Source organism: Phyllostomus hastatus, unplaced genomic scaffold, assembly GCF_019186645.2.
Source record: "Phyllostomus hastatus isolate PE091 unplaced genomic scaffold, TTU_PhHast_1.1 phas_contig_80, whole genome shotgun sequence".
Classification (NCBI taxonomy): Eukaryota; Metazoa; Chordata; class Mammalia; order Chiroptera; family Phyllostomidae; genus Phyllostomus; species Phyllostomus hastatus.
Window position 1 is genome coordinate 12,956,771 of NW_025333960.1, and position 7,687 is coordinate 12,964,457.

Sequence of the window (7,687 nt, forward strand, 5' to 3'; positions counted from 1 at the left end):
ACACTTTTCACTATGCACTATGGTGCTGTTAATTGTAGTTGCCATGCTGTATGTTAGATGCCCAGGACTCACTTATTTTAGAACTGGAAGTTTGTACCTTTGACCCCCTTCACCCATTTTCCCCACCCTCTAACCCCTGCCTGCATCTACCAACCACCAATCTATGCTCTGTATTTATGAACTTGATTTTCTTATTTATTTGTTTTTGTTTTGTTTTGTTGTTAGTTTATACATATAAGTGAGATCATTTGGTATTTGTCTTATCCTGTCTGACATTTCACTTAATATAATGTCCTCAAGTTCATCCATATTGTTGCAAATGGCAAGATTTTATTCCTTTAAAGCCCTGGCTGGCATAGCTCAGTGGATGGAGCGCGGGCTGGGAACCAAAGTGTCCCAGGTTCGATTCCCAGCCAGGGTACATGCCTGGGTTGCAGGCCATAACCCCCAGCAACCGCACATTGATGTTTCTCTCTCTCTCTCTCTCTCTCCCTCCCTTCCCTCTCTAAAAATAAATAAATAAAATCTTAAAAAAAAGAGATCCTCCTTTAAAAAAAAAAGATTTTATTCCTTTAATGGCTGAATAGTATTTTGTTGTATATATTTACTATATTTTATTTATCCATTTACCTATCAATGGACACTTAGGTTGTTTCCATATCTTGGCTATTGCAAATAAGGCTTCAAAGAACATGAGTATACATATGTTGTTTTGAGTTAGTATTTTCATTTTCCTCAGTTAAATATGCAGAAGTGGAATTGCTGGTCCTGTGATAGTTCTGTTTTTCATGGATTATGTACCTCCACACTGTGTTCCACAGTGGCTGCTACGTCAGTTTACCCACCAACAGTGACCAAGCGTTCCTTTTCCTCCACATTCTCACCAGCGCTTGCTATTTCTTATTTTTTTGATGGTAGCCATTCCAACAAACATGAGATAATATCTCATTGTGGTTTTGATTTGCTTTTCTCTGATGATTAGTGATGTTGAGTGTCTTTTCATGTACCTGTTGGCCATCTGTATGTGTTCTCTGGAAAAATGTCTATTCAGATCTTCCCATCTTTTAATCAGATTTTTGTTTTGTTTTGCTATTGAGTTGTGCAAGTCCTTTATATATTTTTAAATTTAACCTGTTATCAGATATATAATTTGTAAATATTTTCTCCCATTCAGGAAGTTGCCTTTTCACTTTGTTGATAGTTTTATTTGCTGTGCAGAAGCTTATTAGTTTGATGTAGTCCCACTTGTTGATTTTTGCTTTTGGTGTCAGATGCAAAAAAAAAAAAATCATCACCAAGCCCTATATCCATGAGCTTTCTGCCTATGTTTTCTTCTAGACATTTTATGGTTTCAGATCTTACATCCAAGTGTTTAATCCATTTTGAGTTAATTTTTATGTATTGTATAAGGTAGTGATCCAGTTTCATTCTTTTGCTTTTTTGTCTTTTTTTAAAAAATGAGTGGTAATAATGAGGCCAACCTTTCCTTACTTTTGTTAAGTCTATTGTCAAAAAAAAAAAACCAGTTTCCAGTCCCTCACAGTATGAGGGCTTTGGTTTGCCTGCAGCAGACACCTTTCAGAGGCCCTGCTACTGTGGTAGGACCAACAGTTTCCCCAGCACACCAGCAAAACACACAGGAATTAACTCATAACGAGGAAAGTGCTGGGTTGGTGTGGCATATAAGTTAATTTAAAGTGAAAATACTTTTTTCCTGAACAGCAGCCAAGCAGTGTAAAACTCACCACCCACACCACCTGTGCTACTGGAAGAGGTGAGAGAAGAAGGGTAACAGCAAAATACTAAGACTGAATAAAAGGGCTGTCTGGCTGGTTCTAGGGAAGAGGTAGGGACCCAATTATCTTTTTTTTTCTGTTTTATCTTAAAATTAACTTAGTTGTTTCCCCATCAATGTCTTAATTTTGTATACAGTTAGATAATTTTATATTTATAACTTCGATTCTTTTTAGACAGAGAAAGTTTGTGTGCATTTCCAAACTATATTCTAAATGCACACTTAGGATACTGTTATATTTTAAGAACATGTAATTTTGCATATGTAAGGTAATCCAAATAGTGGTGTAATTCCTTTTCCTAGCTCAGAAAGAAGAAAATACTACTAGTGGATTTCAGAACCCCCCGAGGCATCTTCTGTCTAATCCAGGTTTAGCCCACACAAACATAACGTGCATTCTAAATTTACACATTGCCAGATTTGTATAACATTTCACTTTCCAGTGTATTTGCAGCAATATTGTAAGACATCACTATATTCTGGGGATCATTTTGCTCTGCTTTTGACAGTTTTGTCAGGAGGCTTGAGTTTATATGGGGATGTGCTTTCCGAGGAGTTGTCCTCAAGTATTAAGCGGCCAAATGATACAAGGCAGTTTTGGACCAGAAGGACATTGACTGAGCTCGTCGCCTCCTGACTAATGAGAGGATGTTGCTTAAATTCCAAACTGAACCTGGCCTTCCATAAAGCTTTGACTTTCAGAGTACCCCTGGTGACTTCAAGGTGAGTTTTTCATCAGTCTCAGCTATTGGGCTATATTGTAAAAGGTATCTCTCTGGACTACTACTCAAGAAGTGAGGCTCAAATCTGATGACATCATGAAACAAATAGAAAAAAACGATTCAGCTTTTTCTCCTGCTCTGCCTGCTCTTCCCTCCCCAAGAGCACTGCTCAGGCTGCACCATGCTCACTCTGAGCTCCTGGCTCCGGCTGTCGTCTCCTTCCTGCCACCATCATGATCATCTCCCGAGACGTCATCAGCCATGATGAGATGTTTGATGTCTACAAGATCTGAGAGGTCGCAGACAGGCTGTGCCTGGAGGAAGAGGGGAAGATGGTCAATGGGACCAAGGGTAACATGGATGATTTGTTTATTGGTGGAAATTCCTCCACGGAAGGCCCAAAGGGTGAAGGTACCCAAAGCACTGTAATCCCTGGTGTTGACATTGTCATGAACCATCATTTGCAGAAAACCAGCTTCAAAAAGAAGCCTAAAAGTACACCAAAGTGTACATTAAATCAATCAAAGGGAAATGAAGAACAAAGACCAGAAGGAGTACAGCCTCTTATGACAGGGGCTACAGAACAAATCCAGCACACCCTTGCCAATTTCAAAAACTGCCAGTTCTTCATCTGGTGAAAATGTGCATCCAGATGGCAGGGTTGCTCTACTGGAGTACCATGAGGACAGTATGACCCCATATATGATTTCCTTTAAGGATGGCTTAGAAATGGAAGAATGTTAACAAATTTGGCAGTTTGGATCTATCACCTGTCATTACACTGGCTGCTGCCTTCCATCCACCCAGCAGGACTAGGACAAAAGGGACTGATGTTGTCTTGAGCTCTTCATTTATTTTCACCTTGATTTATTTCGAGTGGAGGCATTGTTTTTAAGGGGAAAAAAAGTCATGTAGGTTGTCTAAATATAAAATACATGTAAACATATTTGAGAGAATGCTTCCTAGTTTATTTAGTACATATTTAAATCCATCCCGTATAGTGTTCCTGGAGAGGCTAGAGCCTGGTTATAGACCAGCAACTGCTCTAAAGCATGAGACAGTCTTCAGATAACTTCTACAGTCAAAACTACTTCTGGGCTGGAGTATATTAAGAAACGAGGATCACAATTCTGAATTCTGAGGTGAAGTAAAGGGAAAGACCATGCTCACAGTGGAGCCAACATATGAAGCGAATTCCTTAGACATTTCATAACCTACAAACAGAAGTAGTTACCTAAATTTAGAATAAAAAGAGACTAACACAGTTGGGGAAGAAAATAAAGGAAGAAAAATCTATTCATTGGCAAATCTTAAGGTTCTAATTACCAGAGTTGAACTTTAGACTATAGCCCAAGGCCCTGACTATGAGGAGTCACCAGGGCTGCCCAGTTCCAGGAAAGCCTCAAACCCATGTCTTGACAAGCTCACCCAAATGAAAGTGGCCATGATCCTGCTCAAATAGTTCTCCTCAACATGAAGACAGAGCAAATTTCTTCCACGGACTCACTTCTCTCCTTCAATTCCCTTAGTAGGGAATTGATCCTTAGTAGGATCAGTCATGGTTCCCCGGTCGGCCATCTAAAAATCTCACTAGGGGTTTTTGAGAGGACACAAACTACATTATGTTTTGCATTTGTGACAGCTAACACAATGCCCAACATACACATGTTCATTAAGCCACTGAAATAAGTGATGAAGTGGGTGAGGTCTGATCTGGACTCCTGGACGGGAAGGAAGGCCCACCTGAGTTGAGTCAAGGACATTGGGATGTTGTGGAGAGAATCCATTTAGCTCTATGCCTGGGGAGACCCATGAAGACATAACCTCCTCTCAGTTCTTTCAGTATGATTTGACATCTGAATCTTAAGGTCCAATTTCAAGAGCGTTGCATGCTCTAACTAGTCTAATTTGAGGTCTTAGTGGAATTGGGAGTCTTGATTTAGATTTAATATGTGCTGAGACCACCCTACATGTTTCAGTGTTACTGTTGGTGAGCTTTTTTTAATCAGTCAGCTTCATCATGCTGATGGCCCTGCTCCTCTATGAGATGTGCTGGCTTTCATCAGTTCTCAGCCTATACATCACCAGATCCTAGTTTTTCCAGGAAAATTTGGAGTTGTGCGGAGGGGACAACACATCTAGTCATCATCTAGCGTACCTGAAATCTAATGTTTTCCTTGAATATGGATGGTGCAATGCCTGCAGCCTCCTCCCTGGAGTGATAACTCTAAGTCACCTGCACATATTGAGAATAACAGAGTGTCTTCGATGCTGCTGAGATTGAGAGCTCCCTTCTTTTCACCTTCTTTGTTTCACCACCATGCCTAGAACAACGACTGATGTGCTGACCGTGAAGGTGTGAACTGCATTTGAAAGGGCCTCTTCTCCTCTCCTTTTCAGAGACAAAATCCTAGAAAATTTGATAATCACAGCAGAATTTATGTGAGCACCTTTCTCCCCAAATAGAGTCTCTGCATACTTTCATCAAAAAGAACAAGTAGATCTTGTATTCTGTATTTCTGGCCTTCTAAACTTAAACAGGCTGTGATCAAGGCCCACTTGACACATGTTGAAGACAACCATCTCTACCACATTGGTTTCTGCATGCGAGGTGATGCAGTATGGGATGGGACAGGGAGTGGACTGGACCTGCACCTGAAAGGGTGAGATACAAGAGGAGAAAATCATATTCTATGTAAACACTGACCACTACAGGTGTGTTGATATATCATTTGGCCTTTGAAATGCTGCACGTGTGGTCTAATATTTTATGAACAGCATTTGCTACAACTTGTTCTACTCCCATAAAATAAAGTCCAAACTCTTCATTGTGGCATTTAAGGCTAGCCACAGCCAGCAGGTACCCATTTCGTAGGCTTTAATACTAACGTTCTCCCCACTCACCCCATAGCCTGGAGCATAGACCCACTGGGTCCCTACTCTGCAAGCCCATATTTATGCTTTAGGACATTTTTTGATGGTGGGCCCTCTTGATTTGTTTCTCAACCTTACTTACCTCATAGCACACATAGTATGTCATAATTTTGCATGGCAAATAGGATAAAATGGATGGATTTGGGGATATCTGTAGGGTTTTGTTTTTAAAAAATTACATTTTCTTTATATAATTATAAAATATAAAGTTTATTTAGGGGAAATAATTCTGATTTAAATGTGTTTAAATAAAATATTTTCATGTTAATGATAAACTTTATATCATCTTTCTATGAATGCATTTCTTATTAAATATTTGTTTATAATACTTAAAATATTTCCATGTTACTCCTGAACAAAAAATGTAATGATGATTTTTTTCAAATTCTAGTAGTTTCCATTGATGAAAAACTTTTCTTAATAGGTAATGAAACTTTATATATCAGTAATTTTGTTTGTTAATTTTTTAAAATTAAATCTATTAGAGTGGCATTGATTAATAGAATCATATAGGTTTTGAGTGTGCATTCTATGATACATGATCTCTATATTGCATTGTGTGCCCACAACCCAAAGTCAAATCATCTTTTGTCACTATGTATTTGGTTCCCTTCCCCCTTTACTACACCCAAGCACCTTTCCTCTGGTAACCACCATGCTGTTGTCTGTGTCTATGAGTTTCAGTTTTACATCCTACATATGAGTGAAATCAATAGTTCTTGGCTTCTTCTGACTCACTTATTTTACTTAGCATAATATTCTCAGGGTTCATCCATGTTGTCAGAAATGGCAGTATTTCATCCTTTCTCATGGCTGAGTAGTATTCCATTGCATATATGCACCACATCTGCTTTATCCAGTCCTCTTTCAAACAACACTTTGTCTCCATGTCTCAGCCACCATGGATAATGGTGCACTGAACATAGGGGTGCATATCCCTTGGCAAATAAATGTTTTTTAGTATTTCAGGTAGCTACCCAAGAGAGGAATTTCTAGGTCATATCATAACTCAGTTCTTAATTTTTTGAGGAACCACCATATTGTTTTTCATAGTTGCTATACCAGTTTACATTCCCACCAGCAGTGAATGAGGGTTCCTTTTTCTCCATAACCTCTCCACACTTGTTTTTACCCGTCTTGTTGATAATAGCCATTCTAACAGGTGTGGGATGGTTTCTCATTGCAGTTTTAATTTGCATTTCCTAATAGCTAGTGAAGTTGAACATCTTTTCATATATCTGTTGGTCATTTGTATGTCTTCTTGGGAGAGGTATCTATTCAGGTTTTCTGCCCATTTTTCAGTTGGATTGGCTGTTTGGTGTTGAGTTGTGTGATTTCTTTATATACTTTGGTTATTAACTCCTTGTTGGAGCTTTTGTTTGCAAATATCATCTCCCATTTTATTGTTTGATTTTTTGTTTTATTGTTGGTTTATTTTACTGTGCAGAAATATTTTAGTTTGACATCATCACATTCATTTGTTTTTGCCTTTTTTCTCCTTGCCTTTGGGGTCAAATTCTTTATATATTCTCCATGACCAAGGTCCATAAGCTTAGTACCTATGTTTTCTTCTATATAATTTATTATTTCAGATCTTATATTTAAGTCTTTGATCCATTTCGAATTAATTCTTTACATGGGGACAAACTGTACTCTAATTTCATTCTTTTACACATGGCTTTCCAATTTCCCCAGCACCATTTGGTGAAGAGGTTTTCTTTTCTCTATTGTGTGTTTTTGAATCCTTTGTCAAAAATTATTTGACCATATACATGTGATTTTATTTTTGGGTTCCCAATTCTGCTTCATTTGTCTGTTTGTTTTTCTGCCAATACCATGCTGTTTTGATTATTGCAGCTCTGTAGCATAATTTGAAGTCAGGGAGTGTGATAACCTCCGGCTGTGTTCTTTTTTCTTAGGATTGCTTTGGCTATTTGGGCTCTTTTGTGGTTCTATGCAAATCTGGTGATTCTTCTTCTATTTCTTTAAAAATGACATTGGGATTTTAATGGGAATTAAATCTGTATATTGCTTTGGATAATCAAAATATGTTGATTCTTCCAATCCATGAACATGGAATAACTTTCCATTTTATTGTGTATTTTTCAATCTCTTTTGATGATGCTTTGCAGTTTTCAGTGTACACATCTTTTCTTTTTTTAAAAAACTATGTTGACTCTTCTAATCTATGAACACAGAATATCTTTCCACTTTGTTCTTTTTCAATCTCTTTGAA

At 38.1% G+C, this 7,687-nt stretch overlaps 1 pseudogene; it reads left to right on the top strand.

Moving 5' to 3' along the window:
- The first annotated feature begins 1,462 nt into the window (after positions 1-1,462).
- On the top strand, positions 1,463-5,730 carry LOC123826197 (annotated as a pseudogene).
- Positions 5,731-7,687: the final 1,957 nt, after the last annotated feature.